Genomic DNA, 26,077 nt, shown 5'->3' on the forward strand with positions numbered 1-26,077 from the left:
TCTGTGTCAAAATTTGCTTTATAATGCTCCCATGAAGCGCCTTAGGATGTTTTATTACATTAAAGGTGCTATATAAAGACAAAATTGTTGTTGCAAACATCATTGTCGGAGGTGCCATTTTTCAAATAAAATGTTAAACAGAGGCACCATCTACCCTTTCAGGTGGAAGTAGAAAATCCCATAGCATTATACAAAGAAGAGCAGAGGAGTTCTCCTCAGTGGCTTGGCCAATATTTATCCTTGAAACAACATCTATAAACTGTTTAGCTGCTCATTCATCATTAAAGACTGAAAAACATGGAGAGTTGATGCATACTAGCTGAAACAAGTTTACAGTCCTGAAAGGGAACAGAGACACCTGGCACAAAAGGATTTCCTCTTGCAATAATCCATGTGAGGAGGTCCTAGCAAACAAATAGTCCTATCTCACTCACCTATCATCGTTTCCTCATTGATGTTCACAACCTGTGTAACAACTTATTGATTTCAAACTCCTTGTCTTGTTTATCTCCTCCCTCCAATGTCTCATTTAATCCTACCTCTAAATCCTCTTCCAGCATATATTACCGCTTTCTCTTTTAGTTCTTCTCAGTCTAGGCTGCTGTACATCCTTCCTTTCTGTCCCCTTCACTATTGGTGTCAGAGCTTTCAGCCTATCACAGCCTTGCTCTTATTAATTCTCCCCCAAAACTCCATCTTCCTTACTTCAGCTTTCCCCTCCTCAAAACATACCTCTTCAACCTTGTCTGCAACAAACTCTCCCAATTCTTCTCCCACTTCCTGCTAGCATCTGGACTCTCCTCCTCCCCACCTCTGAAGTGCTTTCGGAAGTTTTGATATCTGAAGATACCGTACAATGTAAATTCCTGTCCTAGTAGTGGGGAATAGGAATGCTGGCAGTTCTTTTCCCTCCTTCCCTCAGCAAGACAAAAATCCAATACTAGTACTGCCCTATCTTTAATTTATGTTCTTTGAGAAAAATAGTGATAAAGGGCATGGTTCAATTTATAGTATTATTCCTGGTATAGATAATTCAAAGCCAATGAAAGCTTCTGAGTTAATTTGGAAGCAAGCTTATTTTTTGCTGAAGTCAAGAAGGCAAAATATGACTCCTGTCTTTATTAAATGATAACACCTTCATCCTGAGGTGTTTCATTAAATTGCAGTAACTGCTTATTGCCAAGGGCTGTCTGAATAAATTTGTTTCTGCCATCCTGATGAGAATAGATTGATGGTATATTAAGGAATGTTAATCTTGGATCAGGTCTTCCCGAGAGCATTTTTCAAAAGAAAAAATAAGTTGTCATATTTGTATTTCAACCTGCTCAATCAATCACACTGCAACTCAGTGTAAATATTAGTCAAACCCCAAAGTTGTTGGCTCCTTCAACAGCTCAGTTAATAAAGCAACTGCCTGGGATGGAACTGAGCCATGCAGTTGTAGAAATGAACCATCAAGGTTCAAGCCCCGGTTTTAGCAGCCTAAGTTAGCATTTGATGCTGGTTTACAGCTCTAGAGAAGTTCCTGAATTCATGACATTGTTATGATGGTGTCACAATATTGTCCATTGAGGCAACTTTGTGTTGGGTGCATGAGATACACTTTGCAAGGGGATTTCTGCACCTGCTCTGGGTTCTGAACCACCTACTGTTGCTGGGAGTTTCAGCTCACAAATGTGATACGGAGGTAGATTGCAGTTGTGACTTTGTTTGAACTCCAACTTTAACAGTGCAGTGAAGTGGACATCCCTAGAATCAGTGTATTGATTGAACAACATTTTCAAACTCTGTTCTTTTACCTCTGAATGATGAACTCAAATCCAATGTAAACTGAGGATATATTAGATAGAACTATAATAAGTTGAGGCAGTATCCACTCAAGTGCCCAGAATTAATGGGTTTTTCATGTCTCTGTCTGGTCCCCAATAACGTATGTGCAAAAGGACTCACTTGAATAGACATATTGGAGATCATAGAGAATGAAAATGTCACTCTAAGGCAATACCAGTTGACTTACTGAAATTGAAGTTAAACTTCACATTCAGGGCTATCCAATGATAGCCTGCTATATATTGTTAGAAGCACATTCATCATCAGTCTCCAATGAACAATCAGCTTCTAAAATTGTCAATGTGCCTTCAGCATTGAATGGTTGCAACAAGCAGAAGGTCTTGAGTGTCAGTTTGAGAGTTGTTTTCTGGACTTCTACAGCTCTGTAAGAGACCATCATGCCTCTGCCAGCTCTCGCAAAAAACTATCCAGTCACATTTCCTTGCTCCTTCCTCTTATCCTTTTTTTTTCAGATATTTACCCATTTGTTTATAAAAAAATTCTGGATCCTGCTCCACCACTGTTTTTGAAATGGTAATCCATATGGCAACTGTTGCGTTTTGTGTTATAACATGGACACATCAATCACACAGACAAGATCAGTGAATCCAAAAGGTAGGTTCTTTTATTGAAGATACTAACTTACACAACAATACTGGGAAGCTGCTTTACATTGTTGTTCCTGTGGCTGCTTATAGCAAGTGCTTAGAGGTCATATGGGTCTGTGTATCACATCCTGTCTGGTGATGGACAGCCATTTCAGAGATGCCTCTTAAAGCAATACTGCAACACTTAAAAGCAAAACCACAACATCTCCCTTTTATCTAAATTGAAAATGTGTCATGAAGTAATCAAAACTATTTACCATACAGTGGGTGAAAAAGGTGTTAAATGTTTAAAATGTACAGGAACAATGTTACAAGTCTCTAGAGCGTATCGGAGGTCTAACCATGCGCCCCGACCTGGTCACTGTAGGTTTGATTTGCGGTTGCTGTACAGTCTCATAGTTGTGACAGTTGGAGGGAATGTTTGGTTTGGTGGCGTCTTTCATGTTTTCTTGCCTGTCGAGCAATTCTTCTCTGCTTGACATAGCTGGTTACTGCTGATTTGGTCTTGCGTTTCAAGTTCCAACATCCTTTGTTTAACTTCTTTCAGTTCAGCCTGCATTTCAGCTCTTCTATAGTGCACTGCCATCAGTTCGTTCTGCAGCTTGCTTACAGCATTTCTCCTTGGTGGGTCTTCCAACCTGCCAGTAGTTCTATGCGGATGTTGCTGCCAGTGATTTACTAAATCTTTAACTTGCTGCTTGAAATTCTTTTGGACCCATTGGTACTTCTGCTTCTCTTAACCTTGTCTGTACTAGCTCCTTCAGTTGCAGAACAGAATCCTCACCGTAGCATGGATAGCCTTTATCTCCAGAGCTGCAAATTTTCTATTATAGCTCAACCATAGCTGCTATGCTACCTGCTTTTCGAAGTCTCAGTGCCATTACATCTTCTTTATTCTTGCAGTCCATCTCAGCTATTTTTCATTTTGTCCCTTATTCTAGTCTGTAAGATATTGTACCTTTTCACGTAGGCCATTGCACTCCTCGATTATCAGGTCAGTTTCCAGCTGGATCCTGCACTGCCTTGTTGGCTGCTTGGATTGTCTGGATTTTGAGTTTGTAGCCCAACTCCTGTGGTGCCTGCTCTTGCTGATCACAGATTGTCTGCAGTTGTATTTGTGGTCTGCTGTCCACACCACTATTGTGTTGATGCTGTGAATCATTGCCAATGTCCGGTTTCTGCATGTGGTAGGCCTGCAATTGATGGACCTGTGGTGTCCACGATGTAGACAGTTTGGGATGACGAGGGTAAACTGCTGTGTCTGCACTTGAGCGTAATGGATCTCAAGGACAGGATCGCTGAAGCATTGTACGCTGTGAGCTTGGTTGTGGTTGGTTGAGCCATAGTTTGCCATTGCCGTGGATACATGTTCTTCAGGAGGTGGAGCAGTAGAATATTGGCATTCACACCTGTGCCGATCTTGGTCCAGAGTGTGTGTTTTCCAGGCTTTTGCGGGCAAATGATTTAGATGGTAGCAAAGGCTTCTGAAGGTCCCGCCGTGTTGATTCACTCTGTGAGGTTAATTATATGAAATGCCTTCTCACTTTGTGTGTCAGTGTCTTGGTCATGCTCACCTTCCAACCTTTCGGTCTGGCTGGTCATCTTGTGTACTTTCCACTTCTGGTAATTGGACAGTTCCCTCTGTTTCTTGGGATGTCTTACATGTTGTGCATCTGATCATGGCTTGACTTGTTATGGCTTGGGTTTCTTGTAGTGGGGCTTCCAGTGCCCTCTGTTTCTACATGCTTTGCAAGTATCGTGGAAGGCCGGACAATTTCTTGGTGAATGTATGAGGCCACATCGCCAGCATGGCTCACCAGGTTTGGTTGTGCAGTCAACGGTGCCTAAGATAGATGAAGTGCTCAGGGCTTGTAGGTTGTGCCTGCCCATAAAGATGGTTTTGAATTTATGACCACCTTTAAGCAAGGCGTCAAAATTGTCCCCTTTGGAATGGTCAAGGGGCTCTTTTTGGAATGCTTCAATGGGGGTGAAGCTATCACACGCTCCATAATCCTGTCAGCTAGCTCTGCCTCAGAAAAATCACAATCACGCCCCTTATCTCTACATCGGCTCACAAATTGGTCTCCTTTGGCTGCTGCCTGAATGACATAAACTCAAGGTGGTGTATTCTGAAATTGAGCTTGACTTTCAACTGGTCTTCCAACATGGGCCATATTTTACTCAGGTCCTTTAAGTATCATCCAAAAGACCAGATGTATTCAACCTGTGCAAACCTTAATTTCCAAAGGCAATTTTGGCTTCAATTACTTGTCTAAATGGCTTTATAAATGACCAAGTCAAGAAAACACTGTTCCATTCTCTGTCTGAATAATTTAAATTCAGTGGGGCGGTGTGCTGCCTTCCAGTTCAGGGATGGAAATTTAGTTGACATTTTGTGTTGGATGGTATCAGTGGATGAATAAAGATTTAAACTTGGACAACCCTTGAGGGGTTAAGTTCTGTGGTCACTGTCTGGCCTTTTAACTAGCAGTACAGGCTTTTTCTGTAGCCAAGAAAAAAATTGCCTTGCTGATATTGATAAAGCAATACCATAACAGCAACAACCTGCTACAAATAAAGAGCTTTCTCCTAACATCTCACTTAGTTCCTTTAACGACGATCTTAAATCTATGGCTCCTAGTTATCAATTCATCAACCAGTGGGAATAGTTGTTCTTCATTTACCTTATCAAAACTGGATTACTTTAAAGGTGATCTAACTGACCTGTTTAATCTTCTCTGAGCTAAAGAAAAGAGCCCCAAGTCACTTGGCTGACGCCTCATTACTAAAGCCTCTCATCTATGTTATTATCACTGCAAATTCTTTTTCTGTACCCTCTCTAAGCCTTGACTGAGCTTATTTTTTTAGGCTTTGTGCCCAGGATGCCAGACTGAATATAGTGGTAGAGACCCATTATGTTGGGCTTGCATGTACTTAGCATATCAGAGTATCCCCAAAAGATAGCTGACTCATCCTGTGATATTTTCCTATGTCTCCAAGTCATGGCACTATTTGAAGAGAAGCAGGAAAGGTGCTGATGTGCCCAAGCTGGCTCTCATATTTCCCTACATTAAAACAGTGACTACACTTAAAAAGTACTTCATTGAGTGTGATTTTTTTTGGGTCTCCTGAACTCATGAAAGGCGCTATATCAATTCAAGTTTTATTTTAATTCTGCATCATTTAAATAAGGTAAGTTTTAAAGTGAATTTGATTTTTAAGATGAACAAGACTGTTGCCAATTTAGTAACACTTAGATAGACGGATTGGGCAACTCAATAATGACTGCTTGGCACCTTCCTGGATGGTATTATCCATCTTGACTGTGATGACCAACATTTGCCGCTTATTAATCTCAGAGCATTGTTGGCGTGAGACCCTAATGACTCCACAGTTAAGATTCTGCAGCCTGAATACAGAAAGTGGTCGGTAAAGAGAAAGAAAGGAAGGAAGAGAAAAATAAAGCCTCACAATGCAGGCTCCCTTGTGGACAACAAAAACAGAAAATGCTGGAAACACTCAGCGGGTCAGGCAGCATGTGGAAAAACATCTGTCGACATTTCAAGTCATTGGCCCTCCTCAAGGTGAGAATTCCACGGCTTGTTCCATTGACTGATGTTTTTCCACAGATGCTGTCTGACCTTCTGAATGTTGCCAGCTTTTTATGTTCTTATTTTAGATTTCCAGTATTTGCAATTTTTTTTGTTTTCCCTTTAAGATGAGCTTGGTTCAAATCACTGTCTGTTTGTCAGTATGAAATCCTGACGCAGGAGCTCTTGGTCAGTTCAGCAATATACAGCTCTTCCACTCCTCCTCTCCTGAAGGGCACAGATATAAAAGGTAGGGTAGATACCAACAACAGGATTTATGCATTTATGTAGAATCTTTAACATAATAAAATGTCCCAAGGCGCTCACAGGAGTGAAATCAGACAAAAATTGACACTGAGACAAAGAAGGAAAGATTAGGACAGGTGAACAAATGGTTGGTCAAAGTGGTAGTAAGGAGTGTCTGAAAAGAGGAGAGAGAGGTGGAGAGGTTTACCAAAAGAATGCCAGAGATTAGGGCTTAGACAGCAAGGTGTCCAATGGCAGGGGTTTGTGGCGGGGGGGGCGGGGGGGGGGGTGGGGAAACGGGTTAAGAAAATAGGGAATGTACAAGAGGCCAGAGCTGGAGGAACACTGAGATCTCAGAGGTCTGCAAGGCTGGAGGAGGTTACAGAGATAGAAAGGGCCAAGGCCATGGAGGCATTTTACCAGAGAGAGGAGCCTCCTTTGTTATTCTTCAAGCAGTTCAGTGGCAAAGCTTTCAAGAACATGGCAAGTATTTTCCTAGTGACTTAGAATCTATGGTATCCTTCAACTATAATTGTGAAAATTTTTTGTCTGTATTTTCACAGCGTAAACCTGGCAGTTTGTTACATAACTTTTTGTAAACTGCAATCAGAGGAAGTTCTACAATTGCTTTGAAAGTTATCACAGCGAACATCATGCTGATAAAAGGAAGCTGCAAGAAGCCAGTTGGGTGACATGTACTGAATTATAAAACCTCAGTTTTCAACTTAAATTTAATTCCACCCGTGTCCATGCACACAATGAGCGGCTTTGTTTTGCTGACAAGCACTGATGCTCTTCTTGAATTTAGTGAAGTAGATCACAGATTCTGCTTCATAGATTTTACAAGATAAACAAACCTGCATTTTAATGGGATCAAGATGATTCAATTCCTGCAAACAGATTTGCTACAGGTGTCACTTATAAAGCCTTTTAAAATAATAGACTTTATTTTGTATTTCTGCTGCCATTAACTCCTTCAACACTCAATTGCTCGAGTTGTTTTCTTTTGATTGTCATTCTATCTTATCCAATTGTTTTGCTGCATACCAAAATAGGGCAGCAATAAGGGGGTACAGTGTCCAGCTGTTAAAGTAAACCTTAATCCATTTATCATTACATTTCACTTGCTTTTGCAAAGCCAACTTTCAATCAAGTTAACCAGCACCTGATACAGTAGCACAGTAGTTTTGCTACTGGGCTAGTAATTCAGTGACAGCGTCTAATGATCTAGTGACATGAGTTTAAATCTCACCTTGGCAGCTAGGGAAAATAAATTCAATTAAATCGAAATCTAGAGCCATGATGCTCCCATTTTGTCATAAAAACTCATCTGGTTCACTGCCCTTCAGGGAAGGAAATCTGCTGTCCTTACCCAGTCTGGCCTACATGTGACTCCAGATGTATAACAATGTGGTTGACTCTTAACTGCCCTCTGAAACTTCTTAAAAAGCCATTCAGTAGTATAGGGATGGGCCATAAATGCTGACCTTGCCAGCGCCATCCATATCCTGTGAATGAATTTAAAAAATCAAGCCATCTTACTAGCCATTAATTTCAATAGTGCTCATCTTTAAATGCAACAAATCTGGATGTTTATTAAATATGTTGCAAAAATACAAGTCAGTTAGTAATTTCCACTGGTTTTCCTGGACAAGCAGCACCAATATCCTTGTATCTTTCAACCAACACCACATTGCATCAAAATCCTTCTGCCATTATCCAGGGTAGCAGCTGTTGTGAAACAGAGAGGTACAGGGAAGCTAAAATAATCTTAAACCTCACCCAGTAGGAGCTGTTGCCACTAACAATACTCAGTCCAAGACATACCATTCCCTAAAGGGCTGTCTTCCTTCAAATCTTCTGCTCCTGAAAGGACTTTACTTTGTAAATAAAACCAGTCACATGCAGACCTCAGAATCTGGGGAGATGCGGAGAATCACAGCAGATTTGTAGTTTCATTCTCTGTATTTGAAACAGCTTTTCCTTCCAGAGGAAGGTTTCATTTTTAAAATGTCATGGAGAGAGAAAAGCAAAGTTGCTTGGGGTTGTGTTCTACAAGGTCTTTTATTCCTAACTCACATTCATCTGAAGCTGTCTCATTGTACTGTACAGTTCCTCAAACAACTTGACATCCAGTCCAATTTTACACCATCATTTTTGGGGCTACATGTGTGTATGTGTGTGTATATATAATATATATATATAATATTTACACACACACACACAGATGTACATACATATATATTATGCACTTCAAATGCAAGACATTGAAGAAACAGAATACAATTTCACAACAGGAGAAATATAATTATCAGTCAATTTTTTACCTACCATTTGTGACAGGAAGTCTCACCCACAATCAGCATGTAATAAAAATTCTGGTGTGTGCTGTTTATCCATTGATTAATTTTAATGACTAGATAACTGCCCACACCCGCACACTATGGAGTCCGTATATCACTCATCCACATACCATCTTGCTAAAAATAAAGCTTTTTACACCCATTCTCTGGAGTTCAAGATTGGAGTCGAAGAATCTGCAGCATTATTGTAAACCTAGTTTTTTTTTATTAGTTGGAGAAATGCAGCCATTACCACAGGAAGGGTCATTTGCATTTCAATGATTCCTCAAAGATATGTCCAGAAAGGTTGTTTGCATTTTAATGACTTCGCCAAAGCCTTGTCCAGACATGAAAATTAACTCAAGGTTTTTGCAGTTCCATGTGTATTGGCAAGAAAGAAAAGGTCATCTGACCTCTCAACCCCATTTTGTGTTACAGGCAAGTGTCTGTTTTGAGTTTATACTTCATAAGTTCATATTTATAGTTCATAGGTTTGTAATGCATCAGCATAACAAGTGGCACAACTGGCATATAGCACTGCAGAACGTGCCACTTCATGAATACTCTCTTATTCAGTAAAGTCAACCATTTACCTCTTGAAGAAATATGAGAATAACATTGTATCAGTCTTGGCTCAGTGGTAGCACTCTTGTATCTGAGTCAGAAGGTTGTGTATTCAAGACCCAGTCCAGTGACTGAACACATAGACATTCCCAGTGCAGTACTGAGGGAGTGCTGCATATCAAAGATGATGCCTAATAAATGAGAAGTTAAAACTGTGGCCTGTCTGAATTTAAGAGATCACATGGTATTTATGTAAGAAGGAGGTTTTCCCAGTATCCTGGCCAATATTTAGCCTGCAAGCAACAGCACTAAACACAAATTATCTGACAATTATCTCATTGTTATTTATGGAATCTTACTGTGTGCAAATTCGTCACCTTGTTTCCCACCGTTAAAGCAGCGATTACAATTCAAAGAGTACTTTATCGGCTGTAAAACTTTGGGACATCCCACGGTCGTGAAAGGTCAATATAAACACAAGTCTTTCTTTATTTGCATCACACAGTCAGCTTCACTCTCCACGCACCAAGTTCTTATTTATTAATTGCTACACCAACTGCTGGAAATTCTGTGAATGCCTGAAGCTAAGAGACAAGAGAACAAATTAAAACCAAAGCAAGACCTTGTTAGCTTTTCAAATGCTGGGACTGCTCACTTTGCCTGCACTGTTTACCCCACCCCAACCTTTTGCTCTCTGGTTTCATCATTAGGTCTGTCCACTGCAGTTGCAGGAACTACACATGTGTTAAGACTCTAAAGACTTAATGAACCACATCTGTACCAGAAACAGCAAAGTGTCCCAGTACACTTCAGCCTTCAGTTCAGAAAAAGAGATTTGCTTAATTCTATCAATGTTTTTGAAGGTGGTGTATTTAAAAGCACTTATAACTGAAAGGTCACTGGACATCTTGGAGACTTTACTGATCAAAGTTTAGCAATGCCTCCATTGATACTCAGCTATGCCGATGGTACATTACCAAAGAGCAGTGAAGCTCTAGAGCCCCTGTTGACTTTGACAGTAATTTACACTGGCTGCAGGAATCAAATCAAAGAATGATAAATTGGCCTTAAGTCTAGAGTTTCGAATTTCTGCAGACAAGCTTCTCTTCAGTCTGCAAGCAAGGTCACTCAGCAGGCTCAAAGAAAATCCCCAGTATGACAATGTTAACAGCTAACAAGATGTAGCATCAAGTCTACAATCACGTTTTCCTCCCTCAACACTGCACTGAAAGGGCATGCCACCCACAGAATGATGCTTTGAGACTGAATGCTTCAAGTGATTGGCTTAAAGTTGCTCCAGTGAGTCAGCTTGAGTCTGAACAGAGCATGGCTCACCTACAGCTGATTAAGCAAAAAAAGAACCAAGGCTGCAATCATGTGCACATAGTCTTCAGATATATAAAGACCATTGCAAAAACAGAATACCCTTTCTCAACTGTTATTAATGATTTAGAAAATCATTATGGCCAGAAATTCCTGCATATAGTTGGGCCATATTTGGAAGAGTTAGCATTAATATTCTTCAAGCGCAAAGCAGTGCGCACATCAGTTACATTGCACACAACAGGCTGAACTTAATGCGGCCATCGCAGGTGGGTATGGTGGCGTGGTGGGGATAGAGAACTGGAATGCAACCGTTTGCCCAGAAATCTGGTGGTGTGACATCAGTGGCAGGATTTTTTCAGTGGCAGGAAAGCAACGCGATGGGAACCTATTTTAAATTGCTGAAATGCCAGTTTACATGCATTAAAATATAATTAAAAGCAATTTAATGGTCAGTGAATGGTGGGTGGCACTCATGTGCCTCCAGATTCATGACCGGTAAAACCTGGCAGCACTGAGGCAAGAGGACACATTGCCATGACAGGTAAGCAGCCTTGAGCATTGCTGCATAAGGGAAGAGGGGGATTTAGAGGCCATTGCGGGACTATGCTGTTTCGGGCTCTGCAAGAGGGTCCTGTGGACTCTGCAAGGGTACCAGGTTTCTGGAGGCTCTACAAGGAGGCTAACTGTGGGTGTTGGAGGGGTGTCAGTATGGGGATGGTTAATTGGTGGGCCATCTTTTTTTATTTTATTTAGAGATACAGCACTGAAACAGGCCCTTCGGCCCACCGAGTCTGTGCCAACCAACAACCATTTTATACTAATCCTACATTAACCCATATTTGCTACCACATCCCCACCATTCTCCTACCACCTACCTACACGAGGGGCAATTTACAATGGCCAATTTTACCTATCAACCTGCAAGTCTTTGGCTGTGGGAGGAAACTGAAGCACCTGGCAGAAACCCACACGGTCACAGGGAGAACTTGCAAACTCCACACAGGCAGTACCCTGGACTGAACCCGAGTCACTGGAGCTATGAGGCTGCAGGGCTAACCACTGCGCCACTATGCCGCCCGTCATCAAAGCTGAGCTCAGAGGTCCATCAGCGACTACACTGTCAGGATTGTCACATTCTCAGGTGCCAAGGCAGGAAGCCAGATGGATTAAGCAACATGCGAAGGAGGCAAGAGGCAACCTCATAATGACTTGTTTACAGTCATCCTGGTGTCCATTCTCAGAGAGTGAAATAAAGGCTCACCTTCATTCATGAACTCTGTTCCCTCCGTCCCAGTTGTAGTCCCTGCAATGCAAGCTAGTGACCATGGGAATCCATATGTTAACGAGGACTCTCATCACATTGACATTTTAATGAGGCCTGTGGTCACATTGGCATTGCCCTAAGGGGGAAGTGGGAGGTCAGCAGCTCACAATTAAGGCAAAGTGGCACATTTCTTTCAGACAATACAGCCTAATGACTTGAACAAAGGATTTTTTAATTGATTACCTCAACACATATATGCTACACCTGAGAGACCCAAAGTGTGGCTATGTGCTCTTCTTAATACGTTTGCGGGTGTGGTCCCTGTGGCAGCAGCTGGGCTGGTGGCAGGCTACGATCAGGCTTCCCCTTGGCCTGTGATGACTTCAGCAGGCATCCTCTGGTTGCCTGAGTCCTGAAAATCTGCACAGATGCAGAACTCTCCTCAGGCATTGTGGCTGCTGGAGGTGGGCTCATTGGCGGAGGGGCTGAGGAGCCAGTTGCCACATCTGAGGTGCCCTGAGGGGAGCCCCCAGATGTGGCTGTCAGCCTCTCTTCCCTTTGAAGCTCTATTGAGCCTCCTTGCTCACTGGAGAAGGGCCAGGAGTTGAAAAAGGCTCCAGGCTCCTGTTCCTTCATTTGCTTTACCACAGCTGTGTTGAGCTCAGGGCCAAGGCAAAGCTGTGCAGGTCATCATGGATCAGTGGGATGTGGCTCTTCATGAGCATCGCCAACCTCTCAACGGAGGAAGCCATGCACTCATAGGCCTGCTGAGACATGGCAGCAGTCATGGCATGGATGGACTTCTCCATCGTCCACTCATGGCTGTGTATTGCCTCTGGCATCTCTGCCAGATGTTGCTTTCCCTCTCTCTGCAACTTCAGCATGCCCTGTTCGGGTGACACCAGAGGCTAATCATCATCCTGGGGCTTAGCATGGGCCTGGTCACCCACAGTCATCTGACTGTCGGAGGCCTTGGCTGTCTCAGCTTCAGCCAGCTACATAGGCATGCGTGGTGCACTCACCAGCTTGTGACTGAGCAGATGCCCACCGAAGTGAAAGTATCTGCGCTGGTGGAAGAGGCAAGAGAGTCGTGGGACAGTGCATCCTCTGAGTGGTCCTCCTCCTCAGAGGTAAATGACTGTTCCCCGTGACTGTGGACACCTGCAAAAGGCACCCTGCATATGAGAACACAACATGTGTGAGTTTGGCTGTGCAGATCTCCTGATGCCAATCATGCGCAGTGTGGGTCTCCAACATTAATGCACATTCCGATAGAAGTCAATCCTCACTCTTATGCAGGGACTTCAATCTCCCCGTCCGATATTGCATGGCTGCCTTAGTTGCCTGCCAGCTCCAATGTTTCTTTCTTGGCGGAGGAGAGTGGACATAGATCTGGGAGGCCGCCGTCAGTCCGAGCCATCTCCCTCGTATTATGGACCCTCTTTTCCTGCAAGAGGAAGGATGGAGATAGTAGAGAATGGCAGACAGATCCACATGACAGTTTTTCTCATGTCAGCCCCTTGTCCCTGACTGGGGGATCAGATGAATCTAATGCTGACACTTGGTGCTGAATTTTCCAGCTCGCCACCAATCTAGCTTCAAAAGTGGTGGGGCGCATGTGTGAGATAGAGGGTTAAATTTTACCAGCCTCTTGATGCCATGGGTCACAGCAGGGGAGGGGGGCCGGGGGGGTGGGGTACGTAAAATTCGGCCGAGAGAGGCCCACCTCAGCCCCCGACGTTGAAAGGTGCCCGCCGCATATTACCGGTGGTGGGGAGACCTCCGTGTGGACACCCCCACGCAACCTCCCCCCCCCCACCCCCCACCACCACCCCCCCTGGCCGCCAAGCAGCAGGGCCTTCATCTAAATGTTTAAATTACCAAAATTAGATGCAAATGAACTTAACTGCTGTCGCCAGCTGTCCCACGCCGATTTTACGGCTGCCAAACGCACCTCGCGCACATTCGGAACTACGTTTGGAGTTCCAAGGCGAGAACCTGGCGGGGATGGAGAGGAATAACATTTTCAGGGTGGGAAGGGTGGAGGAGTGGGGAAAACAATTGTTATTGGCTGTGGGGATGGTGGGAAGGGGTTAAGGGTCAAAGGGAACAGATTTTGGGGGGTAGGTTTGGGATATCACGAGCAGTTTATTCTGAGGTGAGAGCGCAATTTATATCTAAAGTACCCATTGGTGGGTGGGAGACGGGATTTACAGCTGAAATAAACTTATATTTTTATTTCCAGGAGACTGGGACCTTTAAATATTAAAATATTACTGGAGGGCTTGAAGCCCTTTAAAAATGGCTCCGGCGCCTGTGCAGTGGTGCTGCCACCATTTTTAAAGGGCTTCAAGCCCTTACATTTAATTTACATTTTTAAGGGAAAAGTCACTAAAAGTTTAATTTGAAAAATTTAATAAATGATTCAAGCCCTTTTCCCACCTCCCCAATGACTAAACACTTTATTGTTTGCCCTCTTACCCCCCCGCAAAAAAACTTACCTTCCGATCCTTCCACCCCCGAACTTTATTAACTTTCACCTTCAACCCTTTCACATCATCCCCTCCACCAATCGCAATAGTTTTCCCTGCTCCCCTCTCCCACCCTGTAAACGTACCTCCTCCACCCTCCCCAGCAGTGTCCTGCATCGGCTCTCCGATCGGAGATCCAAAGGTACGGGAGTTCCAGCAACCAACCAGAATATGGAAGTGAGGTGGCTGATGGGAGCAGGTAAGTAATTTATTAATTGACGTATTTAAATCCTGCTCTTGTTACCGAGCGTCAGGGGTCTGCCAAGTGGATTCGCCACCGGCGGTAATATGGGGCGGGGCCTTCCCGGCGTCAAGGCCTGTTGTGGGCCTCTACCAGAGACATTTTCCAGAGCCCCAACCACGGCCCCCGATGTTGTGGGTGGCTGTTAAAATCCAGCCCTTGCTGTCAGGTGAGTTAAGGGGAGTGAGCTATGAAAGAAGGTAGCCATGCAGCCACTGCTGCCCTCCCCATGCCCCACTTTCTCACATGCAATGCTCAGAAAGGCAATTGTTATGGAGAATTCACCTTGGCAGAATGCAAGAGGCCGTTGACCCGCTTCTTGCACTGGACCCAGTTGCGCTGGGTGACCCCATGGCTGCTAAGCTCCTCTGCAGTCTCCACCTCAGCTTGCTTGGTCAGGCAGGAGGCCCTCTTCTTGCAATTGCGGGGGAACAGAACCTCCTGCATTTAACTTGCAGCCTGAAGAAAAATCTGCAGAGAGGCATCACTGAACTGTGGGGCCACCCTGTGTCTTGCCTCGGCCATCAAGTTCTGCCCTCCTCAGGGGAAGGGGGAGGTGGCTTGGGGAATACAGGACCCAGTCAGACAGAGTTGTAGAGTGTATCATGCTGACAATATATCCAGGACAGGAGTGAATGCAGGGCTGGCAGGCCTTTAAATATGGCACCAGCACCTGCTCCAGAATCATTTTATGTCCTAATCAACGACATGCTCCCGCCCCCAACGCGAGATTGGAGGGGACCCGTGTCTCCCCTATGCAAAATGGCCGCCTGCCACATGATCATGGTGGGGAGTCCGCCCATGTCAGGAATGTGAATGGTGCCCTTTTCTGGGCCTGCCACCGGGCCCAGCAGTGGCCTGATTAAATTCAGCCCAATAGTGGGACTGAAATATGATGGTGACTTTTTGCCCACCTCCCCTTTACGTGTGAAGACTGGCAGATGTATTGTTCATGCCCCTCTAAGACTCACCGCAGACAGGGCTGCTGCTAGATATTTATCAAATGGAGATTCAGTCCTCTTTCCTTTTCTTCTCCTGCTTACCAGCAAAAGGATGCTGTTATGTTCCAGGGTTATTTCAGCTTCCTAACAGCAAATGGAATCACCCTATTGAAGTACAGAAATTGCTCCTATGTTTTTTTTTCCCTTCCTGTAGGAAGATCAGCTCCACCTGGCAATTGTTTTTTTATTCCTTCCTGGGATGTGGGTGATACTGGCCAAGCCAGCATTTATTGCTCATCCCTAATTGCCCTTGAGAGGTGGTGGTGAGCTGCCTTCTTGATCCGCTGCAGTCCATGTGGGGTAGGTGCACCCACCGTGCTGTTAGGAAGGGAGTTTCAGGATTTTGATCCAGCAACAGTGAAGGAACATCGATATAGTTCCAAGTCAAGATGGTGTGTGGCTTGGAGGGGAACTTGCAGATGGTGATGTTCCCATGCATCTCCTGCTCTTGTCCTTCTAGGTGGTAGAGGTCGCCGGTTTGGAAGGTGCTGTCTAAGGCGCCTTGGTGCGTTGCTTCATTGGTTTCCATGACATGATTAAAATGATAAGCTTGTTATAACTTGGTGTCTCTCCCCACTCACATTCATGGGAAAAGGTAGTTTTCAGAGGCACTGTTGCATACCATCCCATAGGATAAACAATTACCCATTATATTTCACATGAGGGGTTGCACAGATATCTCACCATGCATTGCTGGTGATAGTGTAAAACTTCATGCTTTTCAATGAAAAACTAGTAATGGAATTTATTCATAAGGTTTATAGAGTCATAGAGATATACAGCACAGAAACAGGCCCTTGGGCCCTTTGTGTCCGTGCCAGCCATCAAACACCTATCTCTTCTAATCCCATTTTCCAGCACTTGGCCCGTAGCCTTGTATGCTATGGCGCTTCAAGTGCTCATCTGAATACTTCTTAATTTCACAGGAGCCAAAGAATCTAGAAAGCAGTCAGCATTACAATGCTGGACTTCTGCAATGATTGAAATGGCTTCCAAAAATACAAACTAATAGTTTTAACCATCTTAAGCTCCAAATGTAACCTTACTCATCCAGTGGGAACTTCAACGGAACATAAAATTGAGCGAGGTGTAGAGCAGACTTCCAACCCATATCCTTTCTCATTCTTACCAGTCTGTAAGGTTACCATCAGGCTACAGTCTAGTTTCAGAATCTTCTAACTGAAATTCTAATGAATATAACGCACATTGTTTCTTACTTAGATGGAGTGACATCTTACTACTGCAATGTTAAAGTACAAACAGCTTAACTAGGGAAACAAACAATTGAAGCAGAATAGGGAGAACCAGAAATACTTGTACAATTCCAATTAGTAATTTGTCATCTCAGATCAAATTAGTCCTTTGAAATGGAAACATGTTATTCATCAGTTTTATCTTTCAGGCAGACAGTGTGATCCACAAGCTTCTGGCATTCAAAGAAGTTCATTTACTTTAGACACCCAACTTAAATATCAAATGGAGTGGCTGTTTTCGACCAGATAGCTTGACAGCAATCAGAAGCAGCAGGCTCACATGCAATAACATTGCTGATGAAATTAACTTTGAAGTACAGACAATCAACAGCACTATGGGAACTTGTTAGCTGCTTCTCCATGACACTAATAGTTACCTCTGGACATATTTGTGTCCTGTCTCATTTCCCATAAAGATAAAATGATTATTTCAGGTTGCAGTTAACAAAGTTCCATTTTAAATTTACAATATGCAAACATACAAAATAAAGCTCAGCATGCCTGTCGATGCTTACCTCTCTGTTAAACAGTGCAGCCTTGGACATCATCCTTCCCAGTTGCCAGTAATTTGAACTCTTAAAACTGGAAAAAATAAGCAAAAGGAACTGTGGCCAATTACGTGAAAAAAAAAATCAGAGAACTTGACTCTCAAGCAACCAAGTCTGCTCCAGGGGACCACGCGCATGCGTGATGCATCAAAGGACATGATCTATCTGATTCCTCACCCTAAAAATATGCCCCAACATCCACAGAAACTGATGGAAAAGAGCATTTCTATTCATCAGCTCACTTGCAAAGGTCATACTCCACTTTATCTACCATACTCTTCAATGTCCTGTGTACCCAAAATGTAAAATTACTTCCATAACATTTTTATTATCATCCTTCCACATGTTTTCAGTATCATGCACATGAATAGGTAACATTCAATTTGTATATAAATAATTTCCCATCTAACACTGAACACTTCTGCCCCTGCTCTCGGACTTTGGTTGATATTGGACATTGCTTTGAAATCTTGTTTATCAATTTCTGTTAAGATCTCAACTACTGTAATAATGCATTCTCAATTCCATTTTTTTACAATTTAAACATTCTTAGTGCCCGTAACCTGTATCCTACTTAACAATTTAATTACCTTTTGTACTCTCTCCAAGGCTGGCTGTCTTTCCTGTGGTACAATGCCTAGAGCTGTATCCAACACTCAAATTACATTGAATTTACAGCACAGAAATAGTCAGTCAGCCCAGCTATGTCAGTTAATGCTCCACACAAGCCTGTTTCCATTCTAATACCTCTCATACTCCACTCCTGTATCCCTCTATTCCCCTTTCCCTCATGTATGCATCAAGCCTTCCTTTAAATGCTTCAATGCCCTCTGCATCTACCACTTCATGTGACAGTGAGTTCCAGATTGACATCACCTTCTCTGCAAAGAAATTTCCCCTAAATTCTTTATTTGATCTTTTTGTGGCAACTTTATATTTATGCCCCCTTGTTCTGGATTCACCTACAAGCAGAAACAGTTTCTCCACATCCACCCAATCAAAACCTAGCAGATTTCTAAAGACATTTATCAGGTCTCCTTTCAGTATTGGCTTTTCCAGAGAAAAAATTCCCAGCTTGCTAAATCTTTCCTGATAGTTGCATCCTCTTAATTCTGGTAATATCCTTGCACATGCCAATGCTTCCATATCATTTTTGTTTTATGGAGACCAGAACTATGCACAGTACTTCAAAGTGATGTAACAAATTTTGAAGTCGATCATTAATTAAAAAAGAAGTAAATGATAAATCTGGAGCTAAAAAACAAAAGAATGATGAGCTTAATACAGCAAATGAAGATTTTGTTTTTTAAATAAAGAAAGGCTAGGAGAGGTTATGAGGGAAATCCGGCAGGTAAATAAAAATAAATTGTGAAGGATTTTAGAAACATAAAAAACAAAGTAAATGTTAATTGGATAAGTCAATTATATGTTATACTCATGAAAAATGGAACAATGCCAGACATATCAAGTGAGTACTTTGCTTTGTTTGTCATAGAGGACAGTGGTAGTGGAATTAAATTGGACAGGAGGAGGAGTGAGAGCAATTAGTTAAGGACGAAGTACTGAAAAAGTTGGTGGAACTGAAAAAGGAAAGGCACTCAGCTCTACTGGCATGCATCCCAGAATGGTGAAGGAGGCCAGAGAGTAAGTAATCGAGCCTTGAACCAACTTTAAATCTGTTCCAGAGGATTGGAGGTTTGCCAATTTCACACCATGCTCACAAAGGGAGAAAGCAATAAACAAGGTAACTATTGACCAGTTAGGCTAACATTGCGGGTGATTTCAATGGGATGAAATTCTTCTACAATGAGAAGACCATCCACTTCACCAGGTTACTGCTTAGGTGATGAAGCTGAAAGTTTCTCACAATACCTTCTTGACAAATGTGTCATGTCTTTTTCAGATTTACGTTTACAATGTCCAATGCAAAAATAACTGTCAAAAATAAAAATACTACTTCATTATCAAATTAATATTATAACAGCACCCCCCCTGATAGTACAGTGAGTAAATACACCTTCTAGCATGGCAAAAAAACAGGTTTGGCCTTGCAGGTTCAATCCCTAGTCTGTGATGAATATGCTGCCTTGAGTCAGGGTGGTGAAGGAGAGCTAAACTGACCTAAATATCTTTGGGTTAGGAAAGGAGGCAAGAAAACAGATTTCCCACTCCCAGGGCTGGATTTTACTGACCCCTGACATCAGGTTTCATGGCAGTTGGGGGGGTGGCTGGAAAATGCCTCCGGAAGAGGGTCGCCACGCACCCCGACGCTGGGAGGGCCCGGCCCAATATTACCAGCGGCACTAAGGCCTCGTGGAGGCCCTCTCCCCCCATACTGGTCAGCGATGGGACCACAATTTAAATATTTAGCTAAATCAAAATAAGTGAATTAACTAATCTCACATCACCTCCTGAAGTCCTGCCGCGATCTTCAGCCCAGCAGCCGGCACTCCTGCGCCTTTGGATCCCTGTCCGGGGAAACGAGGCGAAACATGTTTTTGGAGGGGAGAGGTAAGTTTATCAGTGTGGTGGGGGGGGGTGGGTGGATGGGGTCAAATGAATGTCGTGGATGTAGGGGATGGTGGGAAGGGTTGTAGCTGAAAGTTTGTACAGTTTGGTGGGGGGGGGGGGGGGTGGTGCGGGGAGGTCAGATGGGAAAGGTAAATGTTTTTTGGAGGGAAAGGGCAAATAATTAATTTAATTATTATTGAGGGGGTGGGAGAAGGGGAAAAGAGATGTATGTATTTATTTTAATTCCATTTCCCTTTAAATGTTTAAATTTCCCAGTAGGGCTGACAGCCCTTTTAAAATGACATCAGCACCTGCGCACAGGCAGCTGATGCCATTGCTGAGGACGGACAGCCTGCCCCCTCCACATAATCTGAGGGTACGGCCCGCCCGGCTATTAAAATGAGCCTCCGCAGGGAAGATTGTGGCTGCTCTGAGACATTCGATCCTCGTTGGTGGGCTGCCATTCTTTCGCCCATCACGGGCACATAAAATTCAGCCTGGGATCTCTAACTGCTTTCCTTCTGAAAGGTGTACGTATGTGGAGTTAGTGTTGGGTTAGCACAAGGCTGACCTTGGCGTACTCAAATAGCCTGCAAACATAAAAGAACCATTGCTTTTGTAAAGAATGAATAAGAAAATATTGAAAATACATGAAAGGAGAGTTCAACAATAAGGACAAGAATCAGTCAGTACAAAGAAGAAGACAAATACATTTGTTGTGTGAGTCTTGTTTAAGCTGCGAAGTGCCACTTATTAAAGTTGAACGTGCTACTGCCATTGCCAAAAGATGCCTCACATATTCAAATGGGTTTGCAATCTTTATCCCTCTTATGAATCACAAATTTTACCCTCATGGCCATTCTTATGAGGGCACCTGCTTCAAGGAGTTTGTGAGCTTAATTATGAAGGGACATAATTCACATCAGTACCAAGCACATGGCTTCGCTAGGACTGCAGGCTTCCCCATAGCACAAGGTGCCATTGACTGCATGCACATCTCGTTGGGGGCACTGCCTGTCCACTCTTTCTATAGCAGAACTGAAAGGGGGTTCATTCCTTCAATGTCCAGTTGGTATCTATTGATAAGGAACAAATATTCCAGGTCAATGCTTGATATCCTGGCAGCAGTCATGATGCCTTCATTGTGTGACAGTCCGCTGTACCCACTGCAATTAAGCCACCACAGAAAAACAAAAGGTGGCTACTGGCTAACAAGGACTGTCCACTGATAGGGTTGATGACTCTGGTATGCAACTCATGCACATGTGTACAGCATGCCATGGCACCACACAAAATGTGATAGAGCAGACCATTGGCAAGCTAAAACAATGCTTCCGCTCTGGAGGAGCCCTGCAGTATTCAACTGAGCAGGTGTCAAGATTCGTGGCAAATTGCCGCGTGCTGCACAACCCTTACCACCAGCTATGCGAAGAGCAGCTCAGGAGCAGGAGTATGAGGAGGAAGAGGAGGGAAGGAAGCAACCACAACTGCCCTTTTTCTGCCCAAGTGTGATGCCAGTAACTATGACCCCAATTCCATATTCACCAACAGTCCCACACCTTACTTTCCCTCTGATACTGACCATCATTTTGTTCGCTTGTCACACCAAGTGCAGATCCTGCCTCTAATCTATCCTTTATATGAGTTGGCTGCGAGTCTGAAATTGTGATGATGTTGTGTCTTCATCATAACTTTCTTCTTGATGTTCCTCCACTGCCTGGTATGGTTGCATCTCTTGGGTAGCTGAAAGGAAAAAGACACAGGCGTCTGTGACAAGGGTAAGGTTGTGGTGCAAGAGCAGGTGGGGGCAAGTAAGAGGTGCATGCTTACAACATCTGCAGCTTGTAAATTAGAAGAGATTGTGGGATGAGGGAAGTTGGATGTAAGAAGGAGGTTTATGTATGACGATACCATCATCTTCAGCCTCAGCAATGGGTGCACCAATGTATTTGAGCACTGTCTCATCCATGGAGCTTAGGTGCACCTGTTCCTCTTCAGTTAACTCCTGCTTCCTCCAGTTGTGCACTACTTCATCCTGCAAGAGAGATGGAAGTGTATCAATGAGTTTCTATCTGTTTCGTTGATGTGGCAGTGTGTACAACCTGTGAGATGTGAGTGAGGATTGCAACAGTCCTAACTGTGTGAGGATGAGGTGAAACTTATGAATGTTAGCTGAGTCCTGATTAATAGAGATTGTTGGTAGGTGAGTGATAGGGGTGTGTGATGAATTGAGCAGTGGCTGAGGTTCGTGGTGAAGTTGGTGGGATATGGCTTTTAAAGATGCATTCACTGACCTTGATGACTCGTGAGAGATCATTGGACTTCTTACGACGCTAGGTCCTCGAGAATTGACTCCAGGGCCATCTGCTCCCACTGCTTTTTGACCGTGTGTGTGGAGGTCTCCATCCTCTCTGTGGATTCAAGACCTCTCTCCTCATTTCCATATCCTCCACCAAGATCTTTAGTGCAGTGTCTGAAAACCTTGAAGCCCATTCTCTCCCCTGTTGTACTATTCCACACACCTTCCCAAGTCAGGTTCTCTTCAACCATTACTCCAGCCATGATAGACAGGATAGCTTTAAAGCAGTGCAGGCTATCTTTAAGTCATGATAGCCACTCAGGATATTTGCCCTGCCATTAATGCGCCCAGTCAATCAACTGCACAGTTAGCACTCGCTTGACACAGAGATCATTCAGATGAGTAGGCAGCACAAAGTTGACGTGCTGCCTGCATTGCAATCAACGGGTGTGGGTTAATCCGCATTGCGAACCTGGCCCGTTTCTGTGGGCTATCCAGTTTAGTCCTCATAGGACCCACAGCAATCTAGGAAAAGAAAGCTGTAAATCATTAATGAACTCGAAGGAACAATGGAACCTGCTGAAATCTCTCTATTACCAGAGTCTAAAAACTATGTTGTGCAATATTGTGACACAAACAGGAAATGATTTTGTCAGCAACTTTGACTGGCATCAATTGAATTATCTTAAGTGAGCCATTTCTAGGAGTGAACTGTATCAAGCATGGCATAATAAAGGAGAGGTTATGCTCCCACACACACCAGGAATGCATATTAAGCAATTGGGCACCCTCAACTTAATATTTTCTGCATGGAAAATCATGGATGGGGGTTTACAGTTTTCCAATATGTGCTTCTGGCTTATGCTGATACAGAAAATCTCCTGATATCATGAACATGCTGTTCACATCTGCTGCTTTCCGTTTCCAACAAATCCATTTTATTCTGGAAGAAGTGATAAGTGCATTCCAAGATTTCTGCAGCTTATTCTAGCTTTTTCAGGAACTTAGCCTCCTTCAAATCTCACCAATTTGCTTTGGCGTGTACCAGTTGAAGGGGCACCACACAGCAAAGATGGACATCTCCACATAGATTTGGAAGAACTTTCTTCAATAAAGTTGACATGAATAATTGCAGACTACTTTTCTGTCTGACTTTACCCACTTTAAGGACACAACAAGGCAAATAACTAGAAAAGGCCCATGAAGGCATCAAGTGTATTCCATCCACAGACCATATCGAAATCTTGCCCATCATTTATTTCCTTTTGGAAAGCTTTGGAAACAATTCTTCTCAACCTAAAAAAGGTAATTATACAAAACTTCAGTTTATCTATCTTGACCTAATAATCAATTGTGACTTGTTGTTTCTCACAAGTGACTTTTCCTTGGTCACATCAGTGCAAAAACCATGGAATTCCAAGGTACTTTTTCTTACCCTGGGCTGCTTTCTGCCTGTGACCTTGGATTAGTTATAATCTGTCAAAAGTCATCATATCTAGCAGTTTAAGACGTAACATTACTGTTCTTGCACTAGTGATCTGAGTTTTGATTTATGACAGACTTGACATTCCTTCACAACAACAAAGATTCAATATGAAATCAGATAGGGTCATCTGAACCCAATTGCAAAATGGAAATAGAGCTCCCCACCATTCAATCATTACAAATGTGCAATCTTACTGAAAGAGGCTGCACAAGTAGCTGAGGTGACAAATAATGCCAGATTGGCAGAGCCAGAGGTGCCCTGAGGCAATGTGAATTGTTAGGACACAGCAAATGAGGCATCATTGTGCACCTAACCTGATACAGGGGTCTAAAGGTGTCAGCTGTGGATCAGTGATAGCACTTGTGCCTCTCAGGTAGAAGATTGCAGGTTCAAGTTCCACTCCAGAGACTTGAGGACAAGTTCTCGATTGACACTTCACTGCAGTACTGAGGGAGGTGCTATTTTTTGAACGAGATGTTAAACTCAGGACCCATCTGCTCTTTCAGATGGGCATAAAAAAATCCCATGACACTATTTCAAAGAAGAGCAGGGAGTTCTCCCTGTTGCATTCGCCAATATTTAACCCCCAACCAATATCACCAGATTACATTATTCGGTCATTATCACATTCCACTTTGTGGAACCTTGCCGTGTGCAAATTGGCTGCTGCATTTCAGTTGTGACTACACCTCAAACAGTCCTTCATGAGCTTAAAGCCTTTTGGGATGTTTTGAGTTTCTGAAAGGCACTGTATACATTTGAATCTCATTCAATAGTGAGCCAAAACACTCCATTCCCTCGCATTGACACAACAGATGAGCATGAAATCTGCCCATGGAAATGTATTTTTTTTGACAAAAGCACAGTGAGGAACACAAATTGAATTCATTGACAAAACCTGGGAGTGATTTTCAAGAAAGTGAAAGGGATGGAGGTATTATTTGAGACAAAGCGGCACAGTGGTTAGCACTGCAGCCTCACAGCTCCAGGGACCTGGGTTCAATTCTGGGTACTGTCTGTGTGGAGTTTGCAAGTTCTCCCTGTGTCTGCGTGGGTTTCCTCCGGGTGCTCTGGTTTCCTCCCACTGCCAAAGACTTGCAGGTGATAGGTAAATTGGCTGTTATAAATTGCCCCTAGTGTAGGCAGGTGGTAGGGCATATGGGATTACTGTAGGGGTAGTATAAATGGGTGGTTGTTGGTCGGCACAGACTCGGTGGGCTGAAGAGCCTGTTTCAGTGCTGTATCTCTAAATAAAAAATAAAAATAAATAAAAAAGCATTTTTCAGAGTTTTCAGTTCTTAAAAAAACATAGCCCTTAACACAATAATTAAACATTTCTTAAAAATAAGTCTTTAACAGTACATTTCTCTTTTGTAATTGTTGGTTTGATCAAAACAGGGAGAATGAGAAGGCCCCTAAAGTAATTATTACAAAAATCAACAATGATTCATCAATCTAAAGACATTACAGTAAATGGCTGCAGAACATTTTACCCTGCTTTTTTTAAAGAATCATGTCGCTGGTAAATTATTTTGCTAAAACTATTCATTTTTGAAAAAGAATTGAAAATAATGTAAGAAGTGGCTTGCGCTGCCAAGTTGGATTTTTAAGAGGCAATTTGAGAATGGCATTAGATGAGTATAATGGATTTATTTACAATCATATTCCTGTAACTGATAACATTCTTTGATATATATTGTTATCCTCAATATTCTGCCATTTCCTAGAGATTGAGCTAATTTTCATTCATTCAGCAGCAGCTGTACTTATGAGTAAAGCCTGCAAAAAAAAAACCACAGTGATTTCACTGACAGGAAAGTAAAAAGACATCAAACCTAAATGTGCTTCGAGAACATTAGGTTTGGTGGCTTATTGAAGATTTCCAGGCAGGCACAAACACTGCAGTCAGAAAAAAATTTCACCAAAATACAATGATTTGAGGAACTCACTTTGCATTTTCATAAGTTGAAATTCTTGCACTCCCACAAGCTATGTTGTTGCTCAAAAGAACGACAGAACTAAAAGTTCCAACCAGCATTCACATGCTCCTCACACATGGGAAAGTAATCACCATTTACAAACCATTGGAAGAATAGCTCAGATAAGCCACTGAACTCAAAAGGAACTATCAATGCAATATTGTATGAACCTTTTAGCTTCTGAAAGGAGAGCTGCTGTTATTTTTCTGGAGGCCAACTGCAATATCTTTAATTCTACAAAACATATTCTCTGGAGTTATATCCAAGTGTCACATTATAGCTTGATACCTTTGAATGAATCAAAGTGGGTGCAAATTAGACAGCCTATCAGGTTTGATACAATGTTGATGTCCTTCTAATAGGTATTATTATCACATTGAGCTGGATTTTGTGCTGGAGGCGGGGGTCCCAGCGCCGCCCGAAAAGTCGGAGGGATCTCAACCTATTCCCTTTTCTAT

Source organism: Heterodontus francisci, chromosome 32 (genome assembly GCF_036365525.1).
Source record: "Heterodontus francisci isolate sHetFra1 chromosome 32, sHetFra1.hap1, whole genome shotgun sequence".
NCBI lineage: Eukaryota > Metazoa > Chordata > Chondrichthyes > Heterodontiformes > Heterodontidae > Heterodontus > Heterodontus francisci.